Source organism: Hypanus sabinus, chromosome 5 (genome assembly GCF_030144855.1).
Source record: "Hypanus sabinus isolate sHypSab1 chromosome 5, sHypSab1.hap1, whole genome shotgun sequence".
Lineage (NCBI taxonomy): Eukaryota > Metazoa > Chordata > Chondrichthyes > Myliobatiformes > Dasyatidae > Hypanus > Hypanus sabinus.
In genome coordinates, this window is record NC_082710.1 from 35,979,847 (window position 1) to 35,999,123 (window position 19,277).

Consider the following 19,277-nt stretch of genomic DNA (forward strand, 5'->3'; position numbering starts at 1 on the left):
TTCTTCCCTATTCCTTTCCAGTCTTGATGAAAGGTCTGTCGACTGATTATTCCCCCTGCATGGATGCTGCCTGACCTGCTAAGTTTCAGCATTCTTATGTTGCAGTAAAATGAAATAATTTTGAAGTTCAGTCATTATTGTAACATGGGAAATACATCAGACAATTTGCAAATAACGACCCAACTTTATTGAGACAGTGCACTCTGCTATGGCATCTTTTCTCCCATAAGGATTTTTGCCAGTGGCAACTCTGACTCTGAGCACACTTGGTCATCGTACCTTGGGAGTGTTGCTCAAGGGTTTTTTGTGCTCACGTCACTGAACGCAACACCCTTGGCACGGGTGTGCAATTAACTGAGGTGCAACTCACAGATCATGTCAACCTTTTGTATCCATATGGGAATGGGGAGTTGAGGATTGTTGGTAAGGGCATATTTTGTTAACAAGTGTAGGAAATGTGCAGTGCAAGGGCTGAAGATACTTGGTGGTACTAAGCTTAAATACTTGGTATCACATTCATTATTTCTCTTCCCTTCCCTACATTTAGTTCGTCCCTGTATTTGAAAATGTATTTCATGGCATGCTCACAGCAATTGCCCAGGAGATCGTGCTTCAGGCATGCTGGGTGTGTGTACTTTTATCTATTTGATTAGGTCCCATGCGCACTGCATTCTGGTTACACAGTGCGATTCCCGAGCGGGTGATTTGGTGACGACTGGGCTCCAATGTGAATAATTTTACAGGTTCTACCATGCGAGTATTGACTGGAGCACAATGGAAGGGAGGAATCTATGAGCATTTACAGTTAGTGTGCCATGCATAGAGAAGGCCCTGAGGTTCGTGTATGGCTGTGAACTGAAATAGTACAGTACCCTGGTTCCATTTTTTAAAAAAAACAATGATCGGTGGTGGGAGACAAAAGTGACTGCAGACAGTGGTGACAAAAGCAAAAAGCAACTACTGCAGGATCTCTGGTTCAAGCAGCAACTGTGGAGGCAAAGGGATGGTCAGTGTTTCAGTTGAAAGTCCTGCATCATTGGCCCTGCGATTGACTGGTATCGGTGGAAAAATAATTAACGTCTACCTGTGAGATAAGTTTTATTGGCAATTGGTTTGAATCCTGATGATGCAATGAAACACTTGGTTTCATTACTTATGAGGAACTTATGAAGGTTGTTGGCAACCATTTTACTGTGCTCTGGGAAGTAGGAACCTCATTGATGCTTGAGATGAGAGTCAATTTCTGGATTAGTAAGGGTAAAAAGTCGTGCTGTGTGATTTCTCTTTTAGTGGATTATTGGGTCTAAAAAGGAAGCAAAGCTTGTTTACTGAATGTACTATAAAATCTCCGGCACCCTCATTTGAGTTTGGTTTTCTTGATAACATCCTCATGATAACAAAGATTGTTCACAAATGTGGTCACCTATGATTTAATAATCTTTGTAACTTATTATGAGTTTAGTTCCACAAGAGGCCATCCTCCAGTTTTCAAATAAGATTTGCCAAGCACTGCTCTCCAATGTACAGTGCATCAACACTGGGGAAATCTAGGACTAGAGGGCACAGCCTCATACAAGGTCATCACTTTAGAACAGAGATGAGGGGAGGGGAAATTTCTTTAGCGGGTGGGGAATCTATGGAATTCATTGTGACAGATGGCAGTGGAGGCTAAGTTATTGGGTATGTTTAAAGCAGAGGTTCTTGATTCGTCAGGGTGTGAAAATTTTTGAGGGGAAAGCAGGAGAATGGGTTGAGGGGCTAATGAATCAGCCATGTTGAAATGGCAGAGCAGAGGCCATTTGGCCTAAATTCTGCTACTACACCTTATGGCCTAATATCCAGGCCTGGGATAATGGTGACACATAACCATCACACCACAAGTGCCATGCAATAACAGTATCCACCAAGTGAAAAATGTAGCTATCACCCCCTTCCATTCAAAGGAATTACCACCACTGAGTCTCCCACTACCGGTAACATGGAGGTACCATTGACAGGAAATTGGACTATACTAGTCATACGCAATGTAGCTACAAGAGCCAATTTAGAAGCTTGGATTTCTGCAGCAAACAACTCGGTTCCTAACCGTCCAAAGCCAATCCACCATCAGAAATGTGATAGAGTACTCTGTACCTGCTGAGATGATGAAGCTCCTCTCAAGAAGCTCAAAGCAATAGAGGATATAGCAGCTCACTTTTTAGGCCACCCTATCCACAGCCTTTAACTCTCTCCTGTTGCAGCAGTGTATACAATCTGCAGAGTTCGCTGAAGCAACTCAAGGCTTCGAAGCACTGAAAACTGCTAGAGCTACTAGGGTAGCAAAGGCACTGAAACACCACTGCCAGGGAATGGATCTCCAAGCCGTGCCATCTGGCTTGGAAGTATACTCCTTTGCTGCTGCTGGATTGAAATCCTGGACCCCTACCTAATACCTGGAGGATTGCTGCAATTCTGAAAGGGAGCACCATCCCTTGTCAAAGGTAGTTGAGGCTTAACTATTAAGTGTGAAAAGCCACATCCCTTTGAGTGAATTTAAAAAGAATGCAGTGCAGGATCCTGCATAATCCTAGGGTATACATTTCAGCAGCAGTCCATGTGGGTTTAAGCATTAGCATTCATCTTGGATTACTCCTGGTTATCACAGCTTGTCAATTAGAGGTTAAACCATGAATTGCTACGAATTGTAAATGAAAATTATACATGTTATCTTTGTATATTTAAATTTATATATTTCTTATTATTTATAGTATATCTTGAGTTGCACTGTATTGCAACAAATTTAATAACCAGATTGTGATTCTAAAGCATTACTTCATATTCCACAAGAAAGATTTTGCTTGGAATATAAATTTTAAACTAGGTTGTCTTGTATGAGTGTATATTTGTACAATAACATTAATGATTGATCATTATAACTGCTCTGAATACAACTGTTTAGGTAGAATCAATAAAACCCAATACAATTGAAGTATTTCCTGATCTCTTTAGGGAGACAAGAACAGAAAATTGTTCTCCAACTGAAGTGATGTTAAGTGTTTTCATTATTCTCTTGGGTCATGCCTTTTTTATGTGGAAATTTGGTATCACTAGAGAAGACATTTATTGCCTTGAGAAGCTAGGGGTGAGCCACCTGCTTGAACCATAGAAGTTTCATTTAATTGAATCGCTTGCTCGGCTATTTCAGAGGGCACTCAAAAGTCAGTTGTGTTCCTGTAAGTTGCATGTAAGCCAAGCAGTAGGGAGAATAAATTTCTGTACCCAACAGAGATTAGCAAGGCCAGTGTTTTTTTTAAAAGATGGGTAGTTTCGTGGGTCACCTTGCTGATGTTAGCTTTTTTAAATTCGGATTTATTTAATTAGTTTTAAGCTCCCATAGTAAACTATTTTTTCCTGCATTAAGAGTAGATTAACAGTACTGTTACAGTAACACAATCAATGTGATCCTTTTCATAAAACATGATGTTCTTGACAGCATAAAGAGTTTATCTTGAACAGTTGGCAAAAGAGTTAAATGTTGGATGGTTAATATAAAGGAGTGAATTATTCTATAATACATTATTTTTGGTATCAGTTTTAATTTTTAATGATTTGTAAACATCCGTCCAATGGTATTAATGATAAAGGTGTAACTTGTCTACTATGGCAATTAATTTAGAAGCAAAATGTTCAGTAAATGCTTGAGTGCTCAGGATGGCTGATCAGTATTAGAAAGTGGTTTTCATTTCTCTGGTTCCCACTTGATCTGAGAGTACAGCTGCTTGGTTAATAACATTTTAGCCTTGAAGTAAAAGCTGAAAATCTTTAGTTTAAACATACCACCATAAGACATAGGAACAGAATTAGTCCATTTAGCCCATCAAGTCTGCTCTGCCATTCCTTCATGGCCTATTTATTATCCCCCTCAAACCTATTCTCCTGCCTTCTCTCCATAACCTTTGATGCCCTTGCTGATCAAAATCCTATCAACCTGTGCTTTAAGTACAGTGGATTCTGATTAATTGGGACACATCAGGACCAGTACATTTTGGCCCAATTAAGTGGAAGCCCCAGTTAGCTGAGGTTTCATGGAAGTAGCTGAAAAAGTTTTTTTTTAAAAAAAAAGACAAAAACTTGATTAAAAACAAATCGTGTGTTTCTATGAATTACAGAACAAATTGGAACATTGTCAATACTACTTACTGCCCATTGTGCTACTGGCATGTAGGACAGCGAAGGAAGATCCTCCATCCCTGGTGGTGTTCAGGCCTTCCTTCATGTCAGTAGCTCTCTCTTGGTTTTTACTACTGCTGTCATGCAATTCCCAAGTGGAGTCTTGGGAATACCGTTGCATTCAGATGTAGAAAGATTCTTCATTGCTGTTTCCATAACGATTTTATTTTGCCAGTCAGAGTTGTTAGCCCTGAGCTGAACCCCTGAACCTGGAGGACCATGAACCAATATTAGTCAGGCCTTTACTCTTTGACCTATTTGGCATGGATAACCCCATCAAGAGCCAAAGCATAAAGCTCAGACTCCATCGAGCATAGCTCTCTGGGTCATTGAAGAATGCAAGACTCCAAACCATGACAAGATTGTGGTCCTCTTGGAAGTATCAATGCTACTACAGTACTATAAATCTGTATTAATTCCTAATTATGACAGGAATTCATCCATTTTTATGTTACCATGTTTTTTGATTGACTACAAATGGGGCAAAATCAGTGCAGACTGCTTTCATACAATATAATCAATGATTGCATCTTCCAAATCTTCATTTTCACTTTCATGATTGTCAATACCTTAACATTCTTTGTAATTCCTAACTTGAAGTAGCGAAATCGTTTCATTTTCACTCCAGGCCACTACTGGCATCTCCAAGCCTGAATGCTTGAAATTGCAGTGAGCAAAACATTTTTGAATTCTCCGGCTTATTTCTCACCTGCTATCAGTTACAAAAAAAAACATTGCTTTTTAAATGCAAGTGAATGCAACTGATGCTATTGAAAAACCGTTTGCTCAAAGTATGGCATAGTGTCTAACGGCCACATTTCAGACACTAATAGAAAGTGTTTGGCAAAAGTCTCCTGCCTCAATTAAGTGAGAGTATTCAAATAAAGAAAATATTCTCCTTTTACTTTCAACCAATCATATCACATGTCAATTGACTATCTTCTTGATTAATTTTATCTTTTAAGAGTTGTCCCAAATAGGTGGCTGCCTGATTGACTAATGGTCCAATTAACTGGAAGTCACTACATACCCAGTGACTTGGCCTCCACAGCTTTCTGCGGTGATGAACTCCACAGATTCACCACCATCGAGCTAAAGGAATTCCTCTTTGACTCTGCTCTAAAGGAGCATCCTTACATTCTGTAAGAGGTTATGCTCTCATAATTCATACTTCACAGAAAAAGCTTTCATTCCTGATACCTATTGATTCTAATTGATTGAAATGACTTAATCCTATTTGTCCTGACATTTTGTGGTGGCATCTTGTAGATTCTGAGCTCAACTAGTCTTCTGCCTTGTCTCTCATTTTCTAACTTAGTGCAAATTATATTTTAGATATGGAAGATTGTACCTACTAAATCAAAACCATTCATAAACTGGTTTCACCACTGAGATAAAAATCTAAATATTTTATAGCAGGCACAAGGTTTGTACTTTGGTTTTCTTTGTATTAGTAATTTGGGATCAAATTCCACCTCAGATTAACTGTGACCTATGTTGTAACTTGGAGGATTGTTTACTCTGGAATCAGTTAAATGTGCTTTGAAATTTGTTCCAGTATAATTTCATTAACTGAAAGTAAGTGTTAAATGATTAATCAGTTCCTGATCTGGATTTTCTGTCTTGTGGATTGAGCTTTTGAATTCTTCTCCACTACAGTCAATTGACGTGTGATGTGATTAGTTGAAAGTAACATGAGGATATTTCAATTCAGCTTCCTGCTCCTTTAATTAAGAACTACAGTAGAAATCTGAAAGTCACTGTGCCTCGTGTCTCCAATATAATCGGAGAGCCTTGTTTAAAAGCTGCCTTGGAAGGAGACTGACCAAGTGAACTAATGTGCTCTCTCCAGTTTTAAATTGAGTTCAAAGTTGTTGGGGGTGGTTCAGCTGTCCAGCTTCTCGCCCATAGACAATTCTATGTGAGGAGTCTGAGAGTGGTTTGTGTTTGATATGGGAATGTCACATTAGTGCATTTAAAATGTGCAGTATTGCATAATTCAACTCTCAGTATTCTTACCACAGTGATTAAGTAGAGTAAAAGTTGCAGTACTGCAGAATTGTTGATCCCAATAAGCACAGAATAGCTGACAAAACTAATGGCGGGGGGCGGGGGGGGGGAATCAACAGTTATGCATTGTAGTAGAATTGTACATTCTTACTATCAAATGTTTTGAATTGGGTATGCTATGTGAGTTGCTCCCATGATGAACCTACTCTATATATGCTCCTCATAAAGTAATGAGCCGCAAGTGTTCATCATCCTCTAATATTCCTTTGAGTACAACCGCAATCAGCCAATCTGTCCTTGTATCCGAAGCTATTCATTCCAGGCAACAAACTAGTAAATCACTTCTGCTTTTGTTATAGCTCTAGTACATATAGAACTGCATGCAATAATCCCCTAACCAATGGACTTGAGATCCCCAGGACTTTAAACTCTTTTTGCCCCTATGGTAACTATCATATGCTCTATTTTATTTAGAATGTATTTATTAAAAGGAAATGAGTTATTACTGTACCAACCTGAATTTCACATTGAATCTGTCAGGTGCAAAAATTGGGTACAAAAGAGCTGAATTGACTCCTAACATTTCATCCATGCTATTGTTAGCTTGATGTCATTTTAATATTCTTGTTTTCCATCTTCGCAGTAATTTTTTTTGTAGGAGACAAAGTAAATTTGTAATTATGTCGATTACCCATACGTTATGGATTGACAAAACATGCAGTTGACTTTTCTGTTTGTTCTTTACCACTCTGTCCTTGCACCTTATACTAAAAATTTTCCATACTTTAGGTTTTCTTAAGCTGCAGGTGATGTTGATAACAATTGACTAATCATTTATCCCTGGTTTTTTAGGTGGGAGAAAGCCTTCTCCTTCAGTGCAACAGGTTACCCCTCTGAGAAAAGGCCATTGATCTGTTTCATTTTTAAATTTTTCATCAATGCTGCAAAATAATTCTCTATGTTCAATGGAATGGTCCCTTTTTAATAACATGTAGTAATTTCCAGCAAGAATATGTTTGAAGTATTTGAATGACCTTCCTATTTTATTGATTATCATCCTGACATACAGAATAGTATCTTAATAGGCAGCCATTTGCCAAATTGCAGAACAGTTGGACCAGTATTTGACTATGGTGAATTGCAGAGTTAAATAGTCACACTCAAATCTAGTTTCAAGCCACTTAGTGCGGTGCCTCTTTACAAAAAGTAGTGTACAGCTGATTACCAGTGTCTGTAACTGGTGGCATAGAAACTGATTATTTGGATACAATAGGGTCTTTTAAGACTCTCTTAGATGGATACATGGAGCTTAGAAAAAAAAGAGGGCTATGGGTAATTTCTAAAGGGCTAGATAATTTCTAAAGTACATGTTCAGCACAGCATTGTGGGCCGAAGGACCTGTATTGTGCTATAGGTTTTCTATGTTTTGACTTGCTCTAGTCTGCCAATAGTCAAACGTACATTTATTCTAATTCTATATATCACTTTATTCTTTCCGACGTTCTCATCAATTGCTCCCTCTCCTCCAGATTCCACCACACACCTACACTCAAGATTCAGGTTGTTCTATCTATCCAAGTGCATTTAAGGTGGTGAAACTCTGTGTTATTTCTGTGTGCTGTCGAGTCATTGTTGACTCATGGCAGCCCTAAGGATAGCGTAGTCCTCAGGTTATCATCCAGCATGTACTATATTATGTATTGGGAAACTCGTTCAATATGAAACTGATTTCAAGATGGTCATTTGTCAAATTGTATGCCAATTTTGGCTGCTTTCCCTTTTACATTGATCTAAAGTAGACTAGCTGAAGATTTGAAGTTGTGCATTTTGTTACTAGACTTACCTGAAAATTAACACGGTAAATTTTATGTTGCTGAATCCCCTTGCTAGTTTGCTTCATCGCCCCACTGTTCCTCTGAGTAATTTTTAAGAGCCTGCATGGTGAATATGGACTGAAAGCTGGTTGTCGCATGGAGAAGGAAGTTCAAATAAATGGGTCCTTTTAATGCTGAAACAATGTAACTTGTGGAGTACTCTGGGAGTTGATTCTTATCCCGCAGCTGTTTACTATTTACATTATGACTTGGATGGAACAAGTGGATTCTAGTTAATTGGATGCATGTGGATCAGTACATTTTGCACCAATTAAGAAGCTGCCCCAATTAGCCAAAGTTTCATGGAAATAGTTAAAAATGGGTGTGTATATATGTATGTGTGTGATACAATATGTATTTAAATGAAATATAAAACAAATTAGAACACTACCAATACTACAGTACTATAAAGATGTATTAGTTACTAATAGTTAATTTTGACTGTAAACAAAATCTACACAGACACCTAGTGCATATGATGAGCTGCCTTCATTGCATTCCTGCATGAAGTAGCATCAAAAATAACTATTAAATTTGGCATCCAGCGCAATTGACTAACGTAACACAAGCACATACAACTGATGCTATTACAAATGCATGTGACTGACACAAGTTTAAAAACTGTTTAGCGACAATCTGTCATCACAATTAGGCAGCATAGCGTCATCAGTAAACGACGGGAATCCCGGCTATTTTCTCGATTAGTTTTTGTTCTTTGTCCCAAATCAGTGGCTGTCCTGATTAACTGAGGGCCCAATTAATCAGAATCAAGTGTATTTGCAAGTTTGCTGATGATGCAAAACCAGGTGGAAGGGCATACTGTGATTTTAAAAGCACTCATTCTGTGCCAGGGTGCAGATAGTGACTGGGCAAAAACTCGGCAAATGGAGTTTGAGGCAGTGAGAGGTCATGAATTTCAGTTAGATTAATCAAAAGGTGGATTATTATCTAAATGGAGAGAGATTGCAATTAGTTGAAGCTTCAAGGGATCTAGGTATTCTAGTACACGAATTACGAACATTTATTGGAAAGGTGTTCAAGTTTTAGATTATGGAGGTTTTAAAGATGGTGAGTGGTGGTGAGTCTATATCTGGAATACTGCCCAGTTTTGAATTGCATGCCTACTAAAGGTTATGGCACTGAATGCAGAATACACTTTTATCCTGGCTCCTTCCCCTTTCCTTTCCAGTCCCAACGAAGGGTCTTGGCCCAAAATGTTGACTGTTTATTCATTTTAATCAATGCTGCCTGACCTGAGTTCCTCTAGAATTTTATGTGTACAGATTTCCCCCGCTATCCGAAGGTAGAACGTTCCTATGAAACCATTTGTAAGCTGAAATGCCGTAAAGTGAAGAAGCAATTACCATTAATTTATATGGGAAAAATTCTTGAGCGACCCCAGACCCACCAAACCATACCAAATAACACGTAAAATCTAAAATAAGACGAACATATAGTAAAAGCAGGAATGATATGATAAATATACAGCCTATATAAAGTAGAAATATTGTATGTACGGTGTAGTTTCACTTATGGGGAAGCCAACAAGACAAAATCGATTTGGAGGAAAAAAAAATCAGCACGTACATGCCTACGCACATACACACATGCGCACACAATGCCCGCACAAGGCTTCACCGTCGTGGTAGTCTTTCTCGGGGTAAACACACATATAAAGGGGCATCTTTTTTCGTAAAAGCGGAAGTCCTCTTTGGTTAGGAAAAACAGGTACTAATGTCAGTTTTTTGGTAACAGCGAGCTGTCGTAAAGTGAACGTTTGAAAACGGGGACAACCTGTATTGCTCTAGCATTAAGTGAGGATCCATGGGCCCCAGGTTGGGACCCCCTGCTGTAATAGAACAGAGGCAGTGTAAGGAGATTTGCTAGTGAATTCCAGGCTGAAGGATTGTCCTGTCAAGAGAGGCTGGCATTTTAGGTCTGTATTCCTTGGTACATGAATCAAGTGCTGCTCATTTAAAGTTAGGCTGCTTATTTAAAAATGAGTAGAAATTTCTTGCTTAAGATTGGTGAATCTTTGTAATTCTCTGCCCCAGGGAGCAATGGAGGCCAAACCATTACGTATAATTAAGATGGAGAGTTCAAATCAGCTGAGGTCAACCATGATCATATTAAATAGCAGAGTGGTCTTGAGGGACTTGGTGGCCTACTCCTCATCTTTTTTTTCTTCTTGCGTTCTTATTATTTCAGCTCATTAGCTAAGGCAGAATACTTGCTACTCTTAAGTATTAACTATAGGATAATTCGTAAAACCAATTTGGATTTCTAATTGCCAACCCCAAGCTAGCATTAAATAGTGCTTTACTTTTCACATAAAATGTACACTGAAGACCTTGAAACATCCAAACTAAATATAAATTCAGCTAAAATAAAGCAATATTGTGTTTTGTCTTGATGACAACAATATTTATCTTAAAAAAGAACTGATTATTTTATCATCTAGCCTTGGTCTCCAATTTATAATTTTGCAAGAAATGCTTATTTATTATCTTTAGATAACTCCACTTGACCTCCTTCTATCTTCCATCATTCATGTTCTTGTAATTTTTGTGTTTGTGAAGCGGGTTACTTTTCAGCAGAAGAAGTATATATAAATCAATGGATGCTGTTCTTTCCTTTCTCAGAAATCAAATATTTTGGTAATAGTTAAGCTGTAGGCTTCTGTTTATCTTGCCTTTATCTTTCTGTTGTGGCCTCTGTAAACTAGACCTTGTGACATAATGTGACCCACAGTGCCATGTTTAAAGTTGTTGTTTTCTGTAACTGGATCCAAAATTGTTTGTGGCATGTGAATATTAGTCTGCCAAACACTTAAATGGAAATTTACATCCAGAGAAGTACAGGAATGGTTAGCTCTTGCTGTAGTACTGAGGAACTCACAAATGATGCCCTTGGATAGGAAAAATGCCACCTGGAGAGGATTTGATATGGTTGTTACCCACCAACAGTACCATGAGAAGGACAGGACTCTTTACTAACTCCAGTGCATAAAAATGATTAGTACTGGAAGATTGCCAGAGTCATTGGAACCACATTTCTGGGGTGTGTGTGTATATATATATATATATATTATTTATTATAAATACATACTCTTAAATGATTATCACCTATTTTGCTAATGATATACTTGATACTGATTCCCTGCTCCGACACTCAGCTTTGTTCCTTAAACTTAACTAATATGCTCATGTTGCATTTTGGTATAACTTCAAACTCCTCACCTTTCTGCAAGGCCTTTGTTTCATATGTATGATGTCAGTGTTAAACACCACCATGACAGAAGAGAGAATATGATATAATAAAGTGAGTTAAGTAAATATTAAGTTCAGTTTAAATAAAACTGTAAGATTATCTTCTACCTTGTTAATAACATTCAGATTGACTTGGAATCTGCAGTGTGTGCTTTATGTTTACACTGTGAATGTTCATTTTACTGTGTCTATCCCCTGCTTCCTCCCCCCCCCCCCCCCACCCCACATATTGCTACAAAATAAAAGTTTCTATTGGTATAATCCCTTTGCACTAAAGCCTGAAATGAGCTTCAAGGAGCATTGTCAAACAGAACTTGATTCTGGGTCACATATGGGAAATTGCAAATGAGAGAAATCATGAAAAGGATGACTGAAGTGGGATTTAAGAAAGCTTTGAGATGCTCATTTGGAGAGGTTCTGATGGTATTGGGTTTACTGACTGCAAAGATTTAAACTCAAATGAAGATCTAAAGTTCTATCTGAATATGGATAGCTACAAGTACCCTCACTAAAAGGTTGTTCTGTAGCTACTTGCTCTTCAATGGCTATGTCTTTTCCCTATTTATCCTCCACTGTGAATTTAAATATCAATACCCACTATCTGTGTGGTGGAATTCTTCCCCACCAAGGAGGAGATATTTCCAGCTAACAAAGTAGTTTAAACATTTCCAAATTACAAAATATTTCCAAAGCAAAGTATTTCCAAAACACAGGTACAATTCCTGTAAGGTAGAAAGACATACAAATGAATTGTAGATAAGGTAGGGGACTGGCTTCTAGCCAGACAGTCTTTCTGTCATCACAAAGTACACTGCAGATGTTGTGGTCAAATCAACACGTACGAACAAGCTGGATGAACTCAGCAGGTCGGGCAGCATCCGCTGAAAGGAGCAGTCAATGTTTCGGGCTGAGACCCTTCGTCAGGACTCATGACTTTCTGTCATTCTTCTTGCTGTTCTGTGACCATTCCTAACAAACCTGTCTGCTCTCTCGCATTTATATTGTTTCTCTGCCACTTGGATGACTTCACACTTGTGATATTTTCGGATACCTTTGTATATAGTCTAAAAGCTTCTGGTGACAAAGTTCTCAGATGTCCATAATTAATGCTGTGAAACTGACTCTGAACACTCAAATCTTCCAACTATTAATAGCTCAATTATTTGATGTGCTAAGTGATACCAATCTGGTCTGCAAGCTTCCTTGAACGAAATAGCCTAGCCAGAGTTATCTGGTTTGAAACTAAAACCCATTGTCTTACAGTGCATCTCTAGACCAATCAGCCCAAGTGCTGTTGGCCATTGCTGTATGTTCAGCAATCTGCCCTTTTAACTTCAGACTGATTGCTTGCCATTCACATGAACAACTGACAACTGGCTCCCGTTTATGGCAAGAAGCTGAACTAAGAATATTGGTTGGAAGTTTAACTTAAAAAAAACACTACTCTTTGATCTCTACAAGTGTCAGCTGCTTCATTAGAAAGGCTCAGGGTTATACATGGTGACATTAACGTACTTCGATAATAAACTAAATAATCTTTGAAGCCAATAGTTGAACAGTGTTTCTCTGCTGTGTGACTATCTGTGATTAAGAAGTCAGAATTAGAGAAGCACAGTGCTGTAAGGAATGGACTTGGCATGTTTTAGGCCTAAATGGATTGGAAAGCAAGGGTGAGAATTTTAATCAATGTTAACTGGAACTAATAGTTAGCAAGAATAAGGTGAGGCAGCTGAACTAAACTTGCTGCAAGTTTGGACATGTAGAGCTGTGTTCTTTGAAGGCCAGCCTGGAGGAGAATATAATGGCCGTGTCTGTGCTTAACTTTCCTTTCGATACAATCTTCAGCTGGGAGACAATTTGAGGCAATGCTGGCTTTAGGTAATTAGGAAGGTGGACAGAGTTCTGTGGTCCTTGGCTCATCGTGGAAGTAGACATGACATGCAGGTTACAAACAGTCTCATCCACTTTTGGACAGTTGGGACCAACTGCATGTTTTGGCATTAGGGACCGGCTAAAGGTACTGGCATTGATTCTCCCTGTAATTTGCAGAAGCATTAACAGAATAGTTACTTGGCAATGTAAAGATAAAATAGGATCATAGGGAAACCTTGAGGTCTCATCAATGTATATGTGGAAATTTGCTGTGTTTTCAAGTAAATCTTCCTGAGGGGTAATAGATGAGAACTAGTGAGCCAGTTTCAGCTCCCGGTTCCCACCACTTCCCTGTGACTGCATGAATGTGCTCAGCTTTCCTTGCGCAATCCAAAGGTGTACCAGTTGGTAGATTAATTGGAGATTATAAATCAGAATCAGGTTTATTATCATTGGCATGTATTGAGAAATTTGTTAATTTAGCAGCAGTTCAATGCAATATGTGATGTAGAAGAAAAAAAATGTAACTCAATTACAGTATGTATATTGAATAGATTAAAAACGTGCAAAACAAAGTTTAAAAAAAAGTGGGGTAGTGTTCACGGGTTCAATGTCCGTTTAGGAATCAGATGGCAGAGGGGAAAAAGCTGTTCCTGAATCACTGAGTGTGTGCCTTCAGGCTTCTGGACCTCATACCTGATAGTAACAGTGAAAAAAGGGCAAGCCCTGGCTGGGGGGGGTCCTTAATAATGGACGCTGCTTTATGAGACACCTCTCCTTGAAGATGTCCTGAGTACTTTGTAGGCTGGTACCCAAGATAGAGACGACTAAATTTATGACCCTCTGCAGCTTCTTTCGGTCTTGTGCAGTAGCCAGCCACCATACCAGACAGTGATGCAGCCTGTCAGAATACGCTCCACGGTATATCTATAGAGGTTTTTGAGTGTATTTGTTGATGTACCAAATCTCTTCAAATTAATGAAGTATAGGTGCTGTCTTGCTTCCTTTATAACTGCATCAATATGTTGGGACCAGGTTAGGTCCTCTAAGATCTAGTCACCAAGAAACTTGAAACTGCTCACTCTCTCCACTTCTGATCCCTCTGAGGATTGGTATGTATTCCTTCATCTTGCCCTTCCTAAAGTCCACAGTCAGTTCTTTCGCCTTACTGACGTTGAGTGCCAGGTGGTTGCTGCTGCACCACTCCACTAGTTGGCATAGCTCACACCTGCACACTCTCATCACCATCTGTGATTCTGCCAACAATGGTTGTATCGTCAGCAAATCTATAGTTGGTACTTGAACTATGCCTAGCCACACAGTTATGGGTATAGAGAAACTAGAGCAGTGGGTTAAATTGTCCCATGATTAGGCTAGGGTTAAAACGGGTTGCTGGGTGGTATGGCTGAAAGGGCCTACTCTGTGTGGTAACACAAATTAATTGGTTCAAGGGTGAGAATATAAAAATAAAATGCATTACTGGCTCAAAAGCAATGGGTGTGGAATAATGAGTGACCCCTCCCTGTTGGATTACTGTGTTGGGCTTTCATGAAGGATGGTGCCGTTGACTGAACTAAAGGCTACAGACGGGTCAAGGATGAAAAACATCTTTATTGGGATGTGATTTGCTACATTGTTCCATGCCATTTCAAACAAATGTTTCTTAACAGTAAGATGGTAGCATGCTTGGATGATGTGGCCAACCAAAGGTGTTTTGGTCATTTTTATTTAAATGCCTTTATGATCGCAAGATAATGCTGGAAATTGGGAATTTCAAGTACTGTAGGTCTACCCCATCTACCCCCTTAGCAGAGGAGCTGGACTTGGTGCAGACTGTATCGCTGCGATGGAGGCAGATGTAGGCTAACAATGAGTGATTGTCTTGGACATTTTTCTTGTGATTACAAGACCCTTTTGGACATTGGTAATGAAAAATGCTGCAAGTTCGGTTCACCAGTTCATTGCTAAGACTGATGGCGGGGGAGCTGCCTGGCCTCAGATATAGTGAGGTCTAGGCCTTGTGCTGCAGGCCTACCTGTTGCAGCAGTCCAGGAGGGGAGATGTTGGAGGACTGACCACTCCCATTGGCACTGTCTTCCAGTGTTCACTTGGTGGAAGATGAGCAGGATTGTGTGCATGCCAACAACACCCATGTACTATCAATTTACAGGACATGTCTCTTGGGAACCTGGGCTATATATTTTTTTGTGACTGTATCTTTACAGCTGTGTTGTATGTGTCTTGTGCTGTGTATGACTGTTGGTACTGTTTTGAACTTTGACCCCAAAGAAGCTGCTTTGTGTTTATGAATGTTCATGTATGTTTGAATGATATATGTTTGAATGATATTAAACTTGAATTTGAACTTAATCAAAACTGGTTGACTGCAATTTAACAAGAAAATCCAAAGTACATGTGTTGCCATGGGTGTACACCGTTGAAATGAAATACTGTAGCTTAAGTATTTTGAGAAATACCTTTTAACTTGGGCACTAAAAAATTGGTGAGATGTGATGCTGGGCAATTCTAGAGGACGTTCTTTGGTGAGTGGGGGAAAGTTTAGGGGAGATGTTAGTTTTTTTTTAACATCTATAATTGTAAGTGTCTGAAATGTACTGCCAGGGATGGTGGTTGAGGCTAATATAATGGAGACATTTATATAAAAAAAAGGCACCTGGATATAAGAAAAATGGAGGTAGGAGGAAAGAGTTTGATTGTGAAGTAGGCATATATTGGTCAGCAGAACAATGTAGACAGCAGGGCCTCTACTCTATGTTCTATGAGATGATGAGGATTGCTGGTAGAATGGTAAGGAGGACATTGGATGAATTGGAAATGTTTCAAAAACAATTCCTTGACAAGATGGACACAAGTTTGAGAGACTACACATTGAAGGACATTGACAGGAAGGTTATAGAACATAGAAAGTTACAATACTGATAGAACATTGCATTAGTGACAGACAGTTTGGTCCACATTGTTGTGCCCATCTTGATGTCAATTTGTACCTCATGTTCTCCTCCTTTGTATCGTCCATATCCCTCCATTCCATTCATGTCTATCTAAAAGCCTTTTAAATGTCACCAAAATGCCTGCTTCCACTAGGACCCCAGGAGCCTATTCCATGCGCTTGCCACTAAGTTTAAAATAAAATCCACTTGCCCAGCACTTTTCCTTTAAACTTTTACACCTCCCCTTGCCCCACACCCAGCTTTCCAATAAACATCCTCTGGTGTTTGATGTTTTCACCTTCAGGCTGTCTACCCTATCTATATGTGTGTCTCATTTTAAGCCTTTCAGGGTTCCCCTCAGCCTCCTTTGCCCGGGGGAGGACGCCCCAAATACATCCATCCTTGCTAGCTTGTAACAATCCAAACAGCATTCTGGTAAATCTCTTCTGCACCCTCTCCACAGTTCCCACGTCTTTTTACTGTGGCAACCACAACAGTTGACAGTACTTTGTAATCCTGCAGAGCTGCCACTTGGTGTTATTACTCTCGTGCTTGATACCCTGATCAGTGAAGGCCAGCGTGGCATATGCTGCCTTTACCACCTTGTCCACTTGCATAAACACTTTCAGTGAACTATGTACCTTCATCAAAAGATCTCTTTGTACCTCAATGCCATTAAGGGGTCAATCATTAACTTTCATTTGCCCTTCCAAAGAGCAGCATCTTGCACTTGCCAGAATTACACTGCATCTGCCGCTTCTCTGCTCATTCTCTGGTAATTTAAATTGTGCAGCCAATTGAGTGAGCCTTCATACAAATTCAGAAACAAGTACCCACTGCTAAATAAATCCCAGGGGAAAAGTTGTCATATCCTGACAAACTCTTCATTGTGTTATTACCAACGAGTCAAAAAATTGCTTTAAATTCAATGCATGTTTATGTTTGCTGCAAATTTCTGGTAAACCACTTCAAATGGTTGGAGTTCCACACGTACAAGAGATCAATGTTTTTGTGTATAATTCCAGAGACCTCTTTCTTTTAAAAAAAAAGATACCAGAAATTACCTGCTGTTCGTACAACCACACTAACTAGTTATTGATTACTTGTCTATGCACTTAGTGTATCTGAGCTATTAGTAACATTCCAGAAACTAAGGTCTAGGTAATATACTAACTTTCAGGTAGGAGTACAAGTTAATAATGAAGTGAACTTCATAACAAACTTTGGAAAATGTGAATTAGACTCTAATAAAACCACACTAAATGGGGGTGGGTGGGGGAGAACTTGCTGTGGTATCAAATAAATTCGGTTTTTGGGATGTGGGTATTGTTGTATTAGTTCTGCCATCCTAAATTGCCCCAAATATGTACTGATTACTGCTGTTCTTCCTTACTGCAACAAGCAAGGAGACCATTCAGCCTATCGAGTCCATGTTAACTCCTGGCAGAGCAATCTCACCCCCATCTTATTTCCATTGCCCTAATAATTATGCGCGTGCGCTCTCATCCCTATCACTTTCCCAATGATTTCCTTACTAACTTGCACTAAGGGGTAATTCATAATAACAAAGTAATAAGGCAACTACGGGATACATGATGAAACCGTGGGATCCACTGCAGCTCTTTGCAGTAAACGGGGGAATGTGCAGGCAGACCAAGGTCAAGATCAAACCTAGATCCTTAGAGCTGAGGCAGCATCTGTAGTTGCATCAGCATGTCACTAGTGAGAATGCTTTCAAAATGTGGTTACATATGAACTTCCATAATTTAAAACAGCTTTGAAGAAAGCTGTGTTTAACTTGGGAGTATAATGTGCAAGTTGGTGAAGTGTTTCCATATGTCATTTGGACAAGGATTGTCCTTGTTTGTAGAGACAGCAGCTTTAGGAAGTGCTTTGAAATAACCTAAGCATGAAATGGCTGTGCATCATGTAAATTGTGAGACCTTCAGTCTCAGTGCCGTGGAACTTCTCATGGATGTTTGAATCAGTACTTAATACTGTCCTGGGTTGGCTGGGTGAAGAAGGCACCAGGAAGGGGTGATTATTTATGTGCAGTTCCAATGGGAATGATTAAATATTCCTATTTAAGGCTGCTATGCTGACCAACTGGTGGGAGTGTGCATGGACATCTTCATTCTCCCGCTGCTGCATTTGGAGGCTCCCAACCTCAAAAGAGTGACAATCATACCGGTGCCCAAGAAGAGTAGGGGTGAGCTACCTCAACAACTATTGCCCAGAGGCACTTGCATCTACTGTGAAGTGCTTTGAGCGGTTAGTCATGGCTTTATTCAACCCCTGCCCAAGCAAGGACCTGGACCCGCTATCATTTGTGTCTTACCATAAGAGCAGATGTAATCTCACTCACTCTGTACTCACCGAGTCAATAGCAATGCCTACACTAGGCTGCCGTTTATTTACTACAGCTTGGCATTCAACAGAATCATTCCCTCATTTCTAATCAACAAGCTCCAAAGCCTGGGCCTCTGCTTCCACCTGCAACTGGATCCTTGGTGGACACATGTCAAGAATGTGTGCTTGGTCCACTGTTCTACTCTCTACAACCACGATAGTATGGCAAGACACAGTTCAAATGCTGTCTATACATTTGCTGATGACACAACTCTTATTGGCATAATCTCAGATGGTGATGAGGAGGCGTACAGGAGTGCCATAGATCAGCTGGTTGAGTGGTGTTGCAGCGACAACCTTACTCAACATCAGTAACACCAATGAATTGATTGTAGACTTTAGGAAGGGGAAGTTGAGGGAGCACGCACCAATCCTCATCGAGGGATCAGAAGAGGAAAAGGGTGTGAGCAGTTTCAAGTTCCTGAGTATCAACATCTCTGAGGATCTATCCTGGGCCAACATATTAATGCAGTTCCAAAGAAGGCATGATGGTGGCTATATTTCATTAGGAGTTTAAGGAAACTTGTTACATCACCAAAGATGCTCGCAAATTTCTGCAGATGTACCATGGAGACCATTCTAACTGGTTGCATCACTGTCTGGTATGGAGGGGCTGCAGAACAGGATCAGAAAAAAGCTGCAGAAAGCAGTAAACTTTGTCAGCTCCATCATGGGCGCTACCG

At 39.7% G+C, this 19,277-nt stretch overlaps 1 protein-coding gene across 3 annotated transcripts in view; it reads left to right on the forward strand.

Annotated features, from left to right (window-relative positions):
* The window catches only part of pcsk5b (proprotein convertase subtilisin/kexin type 5b), a 319,262-nt gene that overhangs the window by 2,069 nt on the left and 297,916 nt on the right, over positions 1 to 19,277 (forward strand). The gene's annotated exons all lie outside the window — the stretch shown is intronic.